Genomic DNA, 18,617 nt, shown 5'->3' with positions numbered 1-18,617 from the left:
TCACAGGTGTTGCTGTTGTCACAGGTGTTGCTGTTGTCACAGGTGTTGCTGATGTCACAGGTATTGCTGATGTCACAGGTGTTGCTGATGTCACAGGTGTTGCTGATGTCACAGGTGTTGCTGATGTCACAGGTGTTGCTGATGTCACAGGTGTTGCTGTTGTCACAGGTGTTGCTGATGTCACAGGTATTGCTGATGTCACAGGTGTTCCTGATGTCACAGGTGTTGCTGATGTCACAGGTGTTGCTGATGTCACAGGTGTTGCTGATGTCACAGGTGTTGCTGATGTCACAGGTGTTGCTGATGTCACAAGTGTTGCTGATGTCACAGGTGTTGCTGTTGTCACAGGTGTTGCTGATGTCACAGGTGTTGCTGATGTCAAAGGTGTTGCTGATGTCACAGGTGTTGCTGATGTCACACGTGTTGCTGATGTCACAGGTGTTGCTGATGTCACAGGTGTTGCTGATGTCACAGGTGTTGCTAATGTCACAGGTGTTGCTGATGTCACAGGTGTTGCTGATGTCACAGGTGTTGCTGATGTCACAGGTGTTGCTGATGTCAAAGGTGTTGCTGATGTCACAGCTGTTGCTGATGTCACAGGTGTTGCTGTTGTCACAGGTGTTGCTGATGTCACAGGTGCTGCTGATGTCAAAGGTGTTGCTGATGTCACAGGTGTTGCTGTTGTCACAGGTGTTGCTGATGTCACAGGTGTTGCTGATGTCACAGGTGTTGCTGATGTCACAGGTGTTGCTGATGTCACAGGTGTTACTGATGTCACAGGTGTTGCTGTTGTCACAGGTGTTGCTGATGTCACAGGTGTTGCTGATGTCACAGGTGTTGCTGATGTCACAGGTGTTGCTGTTGTCACAGGTGTTGCTGATGTCACAGGTGTTGCTGATGTCACAGGTGTTGCTGATGTCACAGGTGTTGCTGTTGTCACAGGTGTTGATGATGTCACAGGTGTTTCTGATGTCACAGGTGTTGCTGTTGTCACAGGTGTTGCTGATGTCACAGGTGTTGCTGATGTCACAGGTGTTGCTGATGTCACAGGTGTTGCTGTTGTCACAGGTGTTGCTGATGTCACAGGTGTTGCTGATGTCACAGGTGTTGCTAATGTCACAGGTGTTGCTGAGGTCACAGGTGTTGCTGATGTCACAGGTGTTGCTGATGTCACAGGTGTTGCTGTTGTCACAGGTGTTGCTGATGTCACAGGTGTTGCTGATGTCACAGGTGTTGCTGATGTCACAGGTGTTGCTGATGTCACAGGTGTTGCTGATGTCACAGGTGTTGCTGATGTCACAGGTGTTGCTGATGTCACAGGTGTTGCTGAGGTCACAGGTGTTGCTGATGTCACAGGTGTTGCTGATGTCACAGGTGTTGCTGAGGTCACACGTGTTGCTGATGTCACAGGTGTTGCTGATGTCTCAGGTGTTGCTGAGGTCACAGGTGTTGCTGAGGTCACAGGTGTTGCTGATGTCACAGGTGTTGCTGATGTCACAGGTGTTGCTGATGTCACAGGTATTGCTGATGTCACAGGTGTTGCTGAGGTCACAGGTGTTGCTGATGTCACAGGTGTTGGTGAGGTCACAGGTGTTGCTGAGGTCACAGGTGTTGCGGATGTCACAGGTGTTGCTGATGTCACAGGTATTGCTGAGGTCACAGATGTTGAAGTCAGGTGTTGCTGATGTCACAGGTGTTTCTGAGGTCACAGCTGTTCCTGAGGTCACAGGTGTTGCTGAGGTCACAGGTGTTGCTGATGTCACAGGTGTTGCTGATGTCGCAGGTGTTGCTGATGTCACAGGTGTTGCTGATGTTACAGGTGTTGCTGAAGTCACAGGTGTTGCTGATATCACAGGTGTTGCTGATGTCACAGGTGTTGCTGATGTCACAGGTGTTGCTGATGTTACAGGTGTTGCTGAAGTCACAGGTGTTGCTGATGTCACAGGTGTTGCTGATGTCACAGGTGTTGCTGAGGTCAAAGGTGTTGCTGATGTCACAGGTGTTGCTGAGGTCACAGGTGTTGCTGATGTCACAGGTGTTGCTGATGTCACAGGTGTTGCTGATGTCACAGGTGTTGCTGAGGTCACAGATGTTGCTGATGTCACAGGTGTTGCTGATGTCACAGGTGTTGCTGAGGTCGCAGGTGTTGCTGATGTCACAGATATTACTGATGTCACAGGTGTTGCTGATGTCACAGGTGTTGCTGAGGTCGCAGGTGTTGCTGATGTCACAGGTGTTGCTGAGGTCACAGGTGTTGCTGTTGTCACAGGTGTTGCTGAGGTCGCAGGTGTTGCTGAGGTCACAGGTGTTGCTGATGTCACAGGTGTTGCTGAGGTCACAGGTGTTGCTGAGGTCACAGGTGTTGCTGATGTCACAGGTGTTGCTGATGTCAAAGGTGTTGCTGATGTCACAGGTGTTTCTGAGGTCACAGGTGTTGCTGATGTCAAAGGTGTTGCTGAGGTCACAGGTGTTGCTGAGGTCAGATGTTGCTGATGTCACAGGTGTTGCTGATGTCACAGGTGTTGCCGAGGTCGCAGGTGTTGCTGATGTCAAAGATGTTGCTGATGTCACAGGTGTTGCTGATGTCACAGGTGTTGCTGATGTCACAGGTGTTGCTGAGGTCAAAGGTGTTGCTGATGTCACAGGTGTTGCTGAGGTCACAGGTGTTGCTGATGTCACAGGTGTTGCTGATGTCACAGGTGTTGCTGATGTCACAGGTGTTGCTGAGGTCACAGATGTTGCTGATGTCACAGGTGTTGCTGATGTCACAGGTGTTGCTGAGGTCGCAGGTGTTGCTGATGTCACAGATATTACTGATGTCACAGGTGTTGCTGATGTCACAGGTGTTGCTGAGGTCGCAGGTGTTGCTGATGTCACAGGTGTTGCTGAGGTCACAGGTGTTGCTGTTGTCACAGGTGTTGCTGAGGTCGCAGGTGTTGCTGAGGTCACAGGTGTTGCTGATGTCACAGGTGTTGCTGAGGTCACAGGTGTTGCTGAGGTCACAGGTGTTGCTGATGTCACAGGTGTTGCTGATGTCAAAGGTGTTGCTGATGTCACAGGTGTTTCTGAGGTCACAGGTGTTGCTGATGTCAAAGGTGTTGCTGAGGTCACAGGTGTTGCTGAGGTCAGATGTTGCTGATGTCACAGGTGTTGCTGATGTCACAGGTGTTGCTGAGGTCGCAGGTGTTGCTGATGTCACAGATGTTGCTGATGTCACAGGTGTTGCTGATGTCACAGGTGTTGCTGAGGTCGCAGGTGTTGCTGATGTCACAGGTGTTGCTGAGGTCACAGGTGTTGCTGATGTCACAGGTGGTGCTGAGGTCGCAGGTGTTACTGAGGTCACAGGTGTTGCTGAGGTCACAGGTGTTGCTGAGGTCACAGGTGTTGCTGATGTCACAGGTGTTGCTGATGTCACAGGTGCTGCTGAGGTCACAGGTGTTGCTGATATCACAGGTGTTGCTGAGGTCACAGGTGTTGCTGAGGTCACAGGTATTGCTGAGGTCACAGGTGTTGCTGAGGTCACAGGTGTTGCTGATGCCACAGGTGTTGTTGATGCCACAGGTGGTGCTGAGATAACAGGTTTTGCTGAGGACACAGGTGTTGTTGAGGTTACAGATGTTGCTGAGGTCACAGGTGTTGCTGAGGTCACAGGTGTTGTTGAGGTCACAGGTGTTGCTGAGGTCACAGGTGTTGCTGAGATCACATTTGTTGCTGAGGTCACATGTGTTGCTGAGGTCACAAGTGTTGCTGAGGTCACATGTGTTGCTGAGGTCACAAGTGTTGATGAGGTCACAAGTGTTGCTGAGGTCACAAGTGTTGCTGAGATCACAAGTGTTGCTGATGTCACAGGTGTTGCTGATGTCACAGGTGTTGCTGATGTCACATGTGTTGCTGATGTCACAGGTGTTGCTGAGGTCGCAGGTGTTGCTGATGTCACAGGTGTTGCTGATGTCACAGGTGTTGCTGATGTCACAGGTGTTGCTGAGGTCGCAGGTGTTGCTGATGTCACAGGTGTTGCTGAGGTCACAGGGGTTGCTGAGGTCACAGGTGTTCCTGAGGTCACAGGCGTTCCTGAGGTCACAGGTGTTGCTGAGGTCGCAGGTGTTGCTGAGGTCACAGGTGTTGCTGAGGCAACAGGTGTTGCTGAGGTCACAGGTGTTGCTGAGGTCACAGGTGTTGCTGAGATCACAGGTGTTGCTGAGGTCACATGTATTGCTGATGTCACAGGTGTTGCTGATGCCACAGGTGTTGCTGAGGTCACAAGTGTTGCTGAGGTCACAGGTGTTGTTGATGTCACAGGTGTTGCTGAGATCACAGGTGTTGCTGAGGTCACAGGTGTTGCTGAGGTCACAGGTGTTGCTGAGGTCACAGGTGTTGCTGATGTCACAGGTGTTGCTGAGGTCACAGGTGTTGCTGAGGTCACAGGTGTTGCTGAGGTCACAGGTGTTGCTGAGGTCACAGGTGTTGCTGAGGTCACAGGAGTTGCTGATGTCTCAGATGTTGCTGAGGTCACAGGTGTTGCTGATGTCACAGGTGTTGCTGAGATCACAGGTGTTGCTGATGTCACAGGTGTTGCTGAGGTCACAGGTGTTGCTGATGTCACAGGTGTTGCTGAGGTCGCAGGTGTTGCTGAGGTCACAGGTGTTGCTGATGTCACAGGTGTTGCTGAGGTCACAGGTGTTGCTGAGGTCACAGGTGTTGCTGATGTCACAGGTGTTGCTGAGGTCAAAGGTGTTGCTGATGTCACAGGTGTTGCTGAAGTCACAGGTGTTGCTGATGTCACAGGTGTTGCTGAGGTCACAGGTGTTGCTGAGGTCACAGATGTTGCTGATGTCACAGGTGTTGCTGATGTCACAGGTGTTGTTGAGGTCGCAGTGTTGCTGATGTCACAGATGTTGCTGATGTCACAGGTGTTGCTGATGTCACAGGTGTTGCTGAGGTCGCAGGTGTTGCTGATGTCACAGGTGTTGCTGAGGTCACAGGTGTTGCTGTTGTCACAGGTGTTGCTGAGGTCGCAGGTGTTGCTGAGGTCACAGGTGTTGCTGATGTCACAGATATTACTGATGTCACAGGTGTTGCTGATGTCACAGGTGTTGCTGAGGTCGCAGGTGTTGCTGATGTCACAGGTGTTGCTGAGGTCACAGGTGTTGCTGTTGTCACAGGTGTTGCTGAGGTCGCAGGTGTTGCTGAGGTCACAGGTGTTGCTGATGTCACAGGTGTTGCTGAGGTCACAGGTGTTGCTGAGGTCACAGGTGTTGCTGATGTCACAGGTGTTGCTGATGTCACAGGTGTTGCTGATGTCACAGGTGTTGCTGAGGTCGCAGGTGTTGCTGATGTCACAGATATTACTGATGTCACAGGTGTTTCTGAGGTCACAGGTGTTGCTGATGTCACAGGTGTTACTGAGGTCACAGGTGTTGCTGAGGTCAGATGTTGCTGATGTCACAGGTGTTGCTGATGTCACAGGTGTTGCTGAGGTCGCAGGTGTTGCTGATGTCACAGATGTTGCTGATGTCACAGGTGTTGCTGATGTCACAGGTGTTGCTGAGGTCCCCGGTGTTCCTGAGGTCACAGATGTTGCTGATGTCACAGGTGTTGCTGATGTCACAGGTGTTGCTGAGGTCGCAGTGTTGCTGAGGTCGCAGGTGTTGCTGATGTCACAGGTGTTGCTGAGGTCACAGGTGTTGCTGATGTCACAGGTGTTGCTGATGTCACAGGTGCTGCTGAGGTCACAGGTGTTGCTGAGGTCACAGGTGTTGCTGAGATCACAGGTGTTGCTGAGGTCACATGTATTGCTGATGTCACAGGTGTTGCTGATGCCGCAGGTGTTGCTGATGCCACAGGTGGTGCTGAGATAACAGGTTTTGCTGAGGACACAGGTGTTGCTGAGGTCACAGGTGTTGCTGAGGTCACAGGTGTTGCTGAGGTCACAGGTGTTGCTGAGGTCACAGGTGTTGCTGAGGTCACAGGTGTTGCTGAGATCACATTTGTTGCTGAGGTCACATGTGTTGCTGAGGTCACAAGTGTTGCTGAGGTCACATGTGTTGCTGAGGTCACAAGTGTTGATGAGGTCACAAGTGTTGCTGAGGTCACAAGTGTTGCTGAGGTCACAAGTGTTGCTGAGGACACAGGTGTTGCTGAGGCCACAGGTGTTTTTGAGGTCACAGGTGTTGCTGAGGTCACAGGTGTTGCTGAGATCACAGGTGTTTTTGAGGTCACATGTGTTGCTGAGGTCACAAGTGCTGCTAAGGTCACAGGTGTTGTTGAGGTCACAAGTGTTGCAGAGGTCACAAGTGTTGCTGAGGTCTCAAGTGTTGCTGAGGACACAGGAATTGCTGAGGCCACAGGTATTTTTGAGGTCACTAGTGTTGCTGAGGACACAGTTGTTGATATCAGAGGATATTTAATACCACTTAACATCCACTGCAACGAGAACAAGGTCTCAGACAATGAGAATAAGTGGGAATAATAAGCAGAGAGAAAGTTACACTGATAATATTGACGAGAGAGCAACTGACAAGTGTGAAAAACACAATACTGAATAATAACTAAATTGTACTACTACACCAGACCGCTTAGTACTGCCACTCAACACTAGAACTTAAGAACATAAAAAAGGGGAACACTGCAGCAGGCGTGTTGGCCCATACTAGGCAGGTCCTTCCCAATCCCTCCCACTAACAAAATATTTGCCCAATTCAATTTTAAATGCTACCCAAGAAACAAGCTTTTGATAATTCTATTTACTCATGTGCAAGTCCCACTCAAATCCAACCCCTCTCACCCATGTATTTATCCAACCTAAATTTGAAACTAACCAAGGTTTAAGCTTCGATGACCCTACTAGGTAGACACTTCCACTCATCAAATACCTTATTACCAAACCAATACTTTCCTATATCCTTTCTAAATCTAAACTTGTCTAATTTGAATCCATTATTGCGGGTTCTCTCTGGGAGAGAAATCCTCAAGACCTTATTTATATCCCCTTTTTAATACCCATCTTCCACTTATATACTTCGGTCATGTCTCCCTTCATTCTTATATTCTAGTAGATATCATCACTGGTACAAGACTAGTAGATATCATCACTGGTACAAGACTAGTAGATATCATCACTGGTACAAGACTAGTAGATATCATCACTGGTACAAGACTAGTAGATATCATCACTGGTACAAGACTAGTAGATATAATCACTGGTACAAGACTAGTAGATATAATCACTGGTACAAGACTAGTAGATATCATCACTGGTACAAGACTAGTAGATATCATCACTGGAACAAGACTAGTAGATATCATCACTGGAACAAGACTAGTAGATATCACTGGTACAAGACTAGTAGATATCATCACTGGTACAAGACTAGTAGATATCATCACTGGTACAAGACTAGTAGATATCATCACTGGTACAAGACTAGTAGATATCTTCACTGGTACAAGACTAGTAGATATCTTCACTGGTACAAGACTAGTAGATATCTTCACTGGTACAAGACTAGTAGATATCTTCACTGGTACAAGACTAGTAGATATCTTCACTGGTACAAGACTAGTAGATATCTTCACTGGTACAAGACTAGTAGATATCATCACTGGTACAAGACTAGTAGATATCATCACTGGTACAAGACTAGTAGATATCATGACTGGTATAAGACTAGTAGATATCATCACTGGTATAAGACTAGTAGATATCTTCACTGGTACAAGACTAGTAGATATCATCACTGGTACAAGACTAGTAGATATCATCACTGGTATAAGACTAGTAGATATCATCACTGGTATAAGACTAGTAGATATCATCACTGGTACAAGACTAGTAGATATCATCACTGGTACAAGACTAGTAGATATCATCACTGGTATAAGACTAGTAGATATCATCACTGGTATAAGACTAGTAGATATCATCACTGGTACAAGACTAGTAGATATCATCACTGGTACAAGACTAGTAGATATCTTCACTGGTATAAGACTAGTAGATATCATCACTGGTATAAGACTAGTAGATATCATCACTGGTATAAGACTAGTAGATATCATCACTGGTATAAGACTAGTAGATATCATCACTGGTACAAGACTAGTAGATATCATCACTGGTATAAGACTAGTAGATATCATCACTGGTATAAGACTAGTAGATATCATCACTGGTACAAGACTAGTAGATATCATCACTGGTACAAGACTAGTAGATATCATCACTGGTATAAGACTAGTAGATATCATCACTGGTATAAGACTAGTAGATATCATCACTGGTACAAGACTAGTAGATATCATCACTGGTACAAGACTAGTAGATATCTTCACTGGTACAAGACTAGTAGATATCATCACTGGTACAAGACTAGTAGATATCATCACTAGTATAAGACTAGTAGATATCATCACTGGTATAAGACTAGTAGATAACTTCACTGGTACAAGACTAGTAGATATCATCACTGGTACAAGACTAGTAGATATCATCACTGGTATAAGACTAGTAGATATCATCACTGGTACAAGACTAGTAGATATCATCACTGGTACAAGACTAGTAGATATCATCACTGGTATAAGACTAGTAGATATGAACATTAAAATGGTATAAAATACCGACAGGTTGTTAGGTAAGACACATATGCAACAGTTAGGTATCTTTATTTCGAAACGTTTCGCCTACACAGTAGGCTTATTCAGTCGAGTACAGAAAAGTTGATAGAAGCAGAAGAGACTTGAAGACGATGTAATCAGTCCATCACCCTTAAAGTTTTGAGGTGGTCAGTCCCTCACTCTGGAGAAGAGCATTCAAATTCAAATTCAAATTCAAAGTTTATTCTCTATAAGGATTACAATGCTGAGTTTACAGAAATTTGGTTATTGTTTGGTTTACATGTAGTAAAATTGTGATTACAGAGTGTACCACTAGAACGCTTAGCATGGCTAGGCATTTCGGGCATACTTAGTTTTATTCTTAATTGTAAAATATTACAAATTATGAGGTAAGTTTTTATTATGGGTAAGTGACTAAATACTAGTTATGGAGTTTAGCAATGTGAATGCTTTTGTTTTGGCACAGTACATAGTTTCAGTATTGGAGTATCACAGGATTCATTATTTTAAGACTGAGATTAATATTTCTGTTTATGGTCAAATGAGTGAGTGAGTGTAAGTGTGAACCACCAGGTGGTATTCGTGTAGTTAGTTGACGGGGTGTATTAGGGAGATAAGATGTTTTCTAATGGTAGTTTTGAAGGTGATGAATGTGTCTGCAGTTCTAGAGTTCTCAGGTAGGGTATTCCAGATTTTAGGGCCTTTGACATACATTGAATTTTTGTAAAGGTTTAGTCGGACACGGGGAATGTCGTAGAGATGTTTGTGTCTGGTGTTATGCCTGTGGGTTCTGTCACAAGTATCAAGAAAGCGTTTTAGGTCAAGGTTGATATTAGAGTTTAAGGCCCTGTAGATATAGATTGCACAGTAGTAAGTGTGGATGTACTGAACTAGGAGTAAGTTTAGATCTATGAAGAGTGGGGGGGTGTTGCCAGGGATGGGATTTAGTGATTATTCTTACTGCAGCTTTTTGTTGGGTTATTATTGGCTTTAGGTGTATTGCTGCAGTTGATCCCCAAGCACAAATAGCATAGGTGAGGTATGGATAAATAAGTGAGTGGTATAGTGTGAGAAGGGCATTTTGCGGCACGTAGTATCGTATCTTGGAGAGGATCCAAACCGTTTTGGATACTTTTTTGGCTATATGCTGGATATGGGTGCTGAAATTCAGGTTGTTGTCAAGGTATAAGCCATAGTCTGAAACAATATGGAGTTGAAGTATGTATGTATGTATAATGTTCGCCAAGACCGTAGTCCTGGCACGGGTCTCAATCTTGCGATGACCCGTCTCTGGCTCCCGAGGGAGAAAGGTTTCTACAATGATGCGACATATGCTGTTCAAGCACTCTTCTGGTCAGTTCAACTGGTGCATCTCATAAGCGACAACACCGTATGTACTCCTAACTATGGACACTAGCGAGGAGGAGGATATGTCGTTATGACAGGTAACAGCTTGTCTGGTTCGTTGACTCCATGGTACACTAGTGTGGCCGCAGTCATCTCTGGTTCCTCTTCGGGAGCGAATATCACTCCTAGTTGCCTGCCGAGTGTCTCAGTAACTTCGCACTCCAGAAGATAGTGTGTTAGGGGCCGCTGGACAACGTGCTGACAGTACTGGCACATCTCCTCCTCAGCCTTGTCTACCATTATCTTGTAATAAAGTTGGTAGAATTACCGACAATATGTAAAGTAAAAGGACACAAGTGCAACTAATGTGACATTTATTGTGGCAACGTTTCGCTCTCCAGGAGCTTTATCAAGCCATTACAAACAATACATGGACACAGAGGGTATATAAAGACTCAGAGTGAGGTGCAATACTAGTGAGGTAACATTTCGATGTTCACTAGGGGTAGTAGTAGTAGTAGTAGTAGTAGTAGTAGTAGTGACAAAAGTAATATAATATGATAGAGCAATTGATTCGTACAAGAGTAAAAGGATATAAAAGCTATTACTTGTTACCCAAGTAATAACTTTTATATCCTTTTACTCTTGTACGAATCAATTGCTCTATCATATTGTATTACTTTTGTCACTACTACTACTACTACTACTACTACCACTAGTGAACATCGAAATGTTACCTCACTAGTATTGCACCTCACTCTGAGTCTTTATATACCCTCTGTGTCCATGTATTGTTTGTAATGGCTTGATAAAGCTCCTGGAGAGCGAAACGTTGCCACAATAAATGTCACATTAGTTGCACTTGTGTCCTTTTACTTTACATACCATTATCTTGGCTGTGGGAAAGCCCAAACGAAGCCGATGGATGGCGGTACACTGCGCTCTGGACCAGCTTCTATCATATGGAAGGGGTTCTCCCTGAGTCGCTGCTCGGTACCACTGTTGAGATGGGGTATCACCTAAGACCTCCCCCATAAGTTTCATGGCTCTGGCAGCCACCAGTTTGGTCTGTCGTAGGCTGATTGGGACAGTAATCCCAACATGTTCTTATGTCTGTTGCTGCCTTGGCTGCATCATCTGCCGCCTCATTTCCCCGGATGCCAGCATGGCTGGGGATCCAGTTTAATGTCGATCTGTGGAGTTGAAGTGACAGGATGGAGCCTTATTGTTTCAGACTATGGAACAATGCTCTTCTCCAGACTGAGGGACTGACCACCTCAAAACTTTAAGGGTGTTGGACTGATTACATCGTCTTCAAGTCTCTTTTGCTTCTATCAACTTTTCTGTACTCGACTGAAGAAGCCTACTGTGTAGGCGAAACGTTTCGAAATAAAGATACCTAACTGTTGCATATGTATCTTACCTAACATCATCACTGGTACAAGATTAGTAGATATCATCACTGGAACAAGACTAGTAGATATCATCACTGGTACAAGACTAGTAGATATCTTCACTGGTACAAGACTAGTAGATATCATCACTGGTACAAGACTAGTAGATATCATCACTGGTACAAGACTAGTAGATATCATCACTGGTACAAGACTAGTAGATATCATCACTGGTACAAGACTAGTAGATATCATCACTGGTACAAGACTAGTAGATATCATCACTGGTACAAGACTAGTAGATATCATCACTGGTACAAGACTAGTAGATATCATCACTGGTACAAGACTAGTAGATATCATAACTGGTACAAGACTAGTAGATATCTTCACTGGTACAAGACTAGTAGATATCATCACTGGTACAAGACTAGTAGATATCATCACTGGTACAAGACTAGTAGATATCATCACTGGTACAAGACTAGTAGATATCATCACTGGTACAAGACTAGTAGATATGAAGATTGAGGCACTTATGCAATATATGGGATATCATCAGAGACACAACACTAACAGATATTATCAGAGACACTACACTAACAGATATTATCAGAGACACTACACTAACAGATATTATCAGAGACACTACACTAACAGATATTATCAGAGACACTACACTAACAGATATTATCAGAGACACTACACTAACAGATATTATCAGAGACACTACACTAACAGATATTATCAGAGACACTACACTAACAGATATTATCAGAGACACTACACTAACAGATATTATCAGAGACACAACACTAACAGATATTATCAGAGACACTACACTAACAGATATTATCAGAGACACAACACTAACAGATATTATCAGAGACACTACACTAACAGATATTATCAGAGACACAACACTAACAGATATTATCAGAGACACAACACTAACAGATATTATCAGAGACACAACACTAACAGATATTATCAGAGACACTACACTAACAGATATTATCAGAGACACAACACTAAAAGTTATCAACACAGACACAACACTAACAGATATCAACATAGACACAACACTAACAGATATCAACATAGACACAACACTAACAGATATCAACACACACACAACACTAACAGATATCAACACAGACACAACACTAACAGATACCAACACAGACACAACACTAACAGATATCAACACACACACAACACTAACAGATATCAACACAGACACAACACTAACAGATACCAACACACACACAACACTAACAGATATCAACACAGACACAACACTAACAGATACCAACACAGACACAACACTAACAGATATCAACACACACACAACACTAACAGATATCAACACAGACACAACACTAACAGCACACGACTGGCACAACTATTCTCTGGAATCAAAGTGTTGAGTTGAAGTGGCTTGAGGCGCCGCCTGCACCTGAGCTGACTCTGGAAGAAATATTTCTTTACGATAATCTTCTTATTCTGGCTCCAGAACGTGAGGATGAGTGTGTGTGTGTGTGTGTGTGTGTGTGTGTGTGTGTTGTGTGTGTGTGTGTTGTGTGTGTGTGTGTGTGTGCGTGTGTGTGTGTTGTGTGTGTGTGTGTTGTGTGTATTCTGGTTTAATAAAAACACATAAGTGCTATGGTCACATACCAGTGCAAGCAGGACACATACACACACGTACACACACCACTACAATAACATTAACTCACACCACTATAATAACATACAGACTCACACCACTACAATAACATACAGACTCACACCACTACAATAATATTCATACTCACACCAATACAATAACATATACACCACAACAATAACATACACTCCACTACAATAACATATACACAACTACAATAGCATATACACCATTACAATAACATATACACCACTACAATAACATATACACCACTACAATAACATATACACCACTACAATAACATACACACCACTACAATAACATACACACCACTACAATAACATATACACCACTACAATAGCATATACACCATTGCAATAACATATACACCACTACAATAACATACACGCCACTATAATAACATATACACCACTACAATAACATACACACCACTACAATAACATACACACCACTACAATAACATATACACCTCTACAATAACATACACACCACTACAATAACATATACACCACTACAATAACATATACACCACTACAATAACATACACACCACTACAATAACATATACACCACTACAATAACATATACACCACTACAATAACATACACACCACTACAATAACATATACACCACTACAATAACATATACACCACTACAATAACATATACACCACTACAATAACATATACACCACTACAATAACATACACACCACTACAATAACATATACACCACTACAATAACATACACTCCACTACAATAACATACACACCACTACAATAACATGCACACCACTACAATAACATACACACCACTACAATAACATACACACCACTACAATAACATACACACCACTACAATAACATATACACCACTACAATAACATACACACCACTTCAATAACATACACACCACTACAATAACATATACACCACTACAATAACATACACACCACTACAATAACATACACACCAATACAATAACATACACACCAATACAATAACATACACACCACTACAATAACATACACACCACTTCAATAACATACACACCACTTCAATAACATGCACACACTACAATAACATACACAATACTACAATAACATAGACACCACTAAAATAACATACACACCACTACAGTAACATACACACGACTACAATAACATGCACACCACTACAATAACATATACACCTCTACAATAACATGCACACCACTGCAATAACATACACTCCACTACAATAACATACACACCACTGCAATAACATGCACACCACTACAATAACATACACACCACTACAATAACATACATACCACTACAATAACATACACACCACTACAATAATATATACACCACTACAATAACATAGACACCACTACAATAACATACACACCACTACAATAATATATACACCACTACAATAACATACACACCACTACAATAACATGTCCACCACTACAATAACATACACACCACTACAATAACATATACCTCACTACAATAACATACACACCACTACAGTAACATACACACCACTTCAATAACATACACACCACTACAATAACATACACACCACTACAATAACATATATCCCACTACAATAACATACACACCACTACAGTAACATACACACCACTTCAATAACATACACACCACTTCAATAACATACACACCACTTCAATAACATACACACCACTACAATAACATACACAATACTACAATAACATAGACACCACTGCAATAACATACACACCACTACAGTAACATACACACGACTACAATAACATACACACCACTACAATAACATATAGACCATTACAATAACATACACACCACTACAATAACATACACACCACTACAATAACATACACACCGCTACAATAACATACACACCACTACAGTAACATACACACCACTACAATAACATACACACCACTACAATAACATGTCTACCACTACAATAACATACACACCACTACAATAACATATACACCACTACAATAACATATACACCAATACAATAGCATACACACCACTACAATAACGTACACACCACTACAATAACATATACACCACTACAATAACATACACACCACTACAATAACATGTCCACCACTACAATTACATACACACCATTACAATAACATATACACCACTACAATAACATACACACCATTACAATAATATATACGCCACTACAATAACATATACACCACTACAATAACATACACACCACTACAATAATATACACACCACTACAATAACATACACACCACTACAATAACATATACACTACTACAATAACATACACACCACTACAATAATATACACACCACTACAATAACATACACACCACTACAATAACATACACACCACTACAATAACATACACACCACTACAATAACATACACACCACTACAATAATATACACACCACTACAATAACATATACGCCACTACAATAACATATACACCACTACAATAACATACACACCACTACAATAACATATACACCACTACAATAACATACATACCACTACAATAACATACACACCACTACAATAACATACACACCACTACAATAACATACACACCACTACAATAACATACACACCACTACAATAACATACACACCACTACAATAACATACACACCACTACAATAACATATACACCACTACAATAACATATGTACCACTACAATAACATACACACCACTACAATAACATACACACCACTACAATAACATACACACCACAACAATAACATACACACCACTACAATAACATACACACCACTACAATAACATACACACCACTACAATAACATACACACCACTGCAATAACATACACACCCCTACAATAACATACACACCACTACAATAACATACACACCAGTAAAATAACATACACACCACTACAATAATATACACACCACTACAATAACATATACCCCACTACAATAACATATACACCACTACAATAACATACACACCACTACAATAACATATACACCACTACAATAACATACACACCACTACAATAACATACACACCACTACAATAATATACACACCACTACAATAACATACACACCACTACAATAACATACACACCCCTAAAATAACATACACACCACTACAATAACATACACACCACTACAATAACATACACACCACTACAATAACATATACACCACTACAATAACATATACACCACTACAATAACGTACACACCACTACAATAACATACACACCACTACAATAACATACACACCACTACAATAACATACACACCACTACAATAACATACACACCACTACAATAACATACACACCACTACAATAACATACACACCACTGCAATAACATACACACCACTACAATAACATACACACGACTACAATAACATACGCACCACTACAATAACATATACACTACTACAATAACATACACACCACTACAATAACATACACACCACTACAATAACATACACACCACTACAATAACATACACCACTACAATAATATTCACACCACTACAATAACATACACACCACTACAATAACATATACACTACTACAAAAACATATACACCACTACAATAATATACACACCACTACAATAACATACACACCACTACAATAACATACACACCACTACAATAAGATATACACTACTACAATAACATACACACCACTACAATAACATACACACCACTACAATAATATACACACCACTACAATAACATACACACCACTACAATAACATGCACACCACTACAATAACATACACACCACTACAATAACATACACACCACTACAATAACATACGCACCACTACAATAACATACACACCACTACAATAACATACACACCATTACAATAACATATACACCACTACAATAACATATACACCACTACAATAACATACACACCACTACAATAACATATACACCCCTAGAATAACATACACACCACTACAATAACATACACCACTACAATAACATATACACCACTACAATAACATACACACCACTACAATAACATACACACCACTACAATAACATACACCACTACAATAACATATACACCACTACAATAACATACACCACTACAATAACATATACACCACTACAATAACATACACACCACTACAATAACATGCACACCACTACAATAACATATACACCACTACAATAACATACACACCACTACAATAACATATACACCACTACAATAACATATATACCACTACAATAACATACACACCACTACAATAACATGCACACCACTACAATAACATATACACCACAACAATAACATACACACCACTACAATAACATACACACCACTGCAATAACATACACACCACTACAATAACATATACACCACTACAATAACATATACACCACTACAATAACATACACACCACAACAACAATATACACACCACTACAATAACATATACACCACTACAACAATATACACACCACTACAATAACATACACACCACTACAATAACATACACACCAGAACAATAACATACACACCACTGCAATAACATATACACCACTACAATAACATGTACATCACTACAATAACATATACACCACTACAATAACATGTACACCACTACAATAACATACACACCACTACAATAACATATACACCACTACAATAACATATATACCACTACAATAACATATACACCACTACAATAACATATACACCACTACAATAACATACACACCACTACAATAACATATACACCACTACAATAACATATACACCACTACAATAATATATACACCAGTACAAAAACATATACACCACTTCAATAACATACACACCACTACAATAACATACACATTAGAACAATAACATACACACCACTACAATAACATATACACCACTACAATAACATATATACCACTACAATAACATATACACCACTACAATAACATATACACCACTACAATAACATATACACCAATACAATAACATACACACCAATACAATAACATATACACCACTACAATAACATACACACCACTACAATAACATACACACCAGAACAATAACATACACACCACTACAATAACATATACACCACTACAATAACATACACACCACTACAATAACATATACACCACTTCAGTAACATATACACCACTACAACAATATACAAACCACTACAATAACATACACACCACTACAATAACATACACACCAGAACAATAACATACACACCACTACAATAACATATACACCACTACAATAACATACACACCACTACAATAACATATACACCACTACAACAATATACAAACCACTACAATAACATACACACCACTACAATAACATACACACCAGAACAATAACATACACACCACTACAATAACATACACACCAGAACAATAACATACACACCACTACAATAACATATACACCACTACAATAACATATACACTACTACAAAAACATATACACCACTACAATAATATACACACCACTACAATAACATACACACCAGAACAATAACATACACACCACTACAATAACATATACACCACTACAGTAACA

The sequence above is a fragment of the Cherax quadricarinatus genome, chromosome 52, assembly GCF_038502225.1.
Source record: "Cherax quadricarinatus isolate ZL_2023a chromosome 52, ASM3850222v1, whole genome shotgun sequence".
NCBI classification, from domain to species: Eukaryota; Metazoa; Arthropoda; class Malacostraca; order Decapoda; family Parastacidae; genus Cherax; species Cherax quadricarinatus.
Note: the sequence above shows the minus strand (reverse complement) of the source record.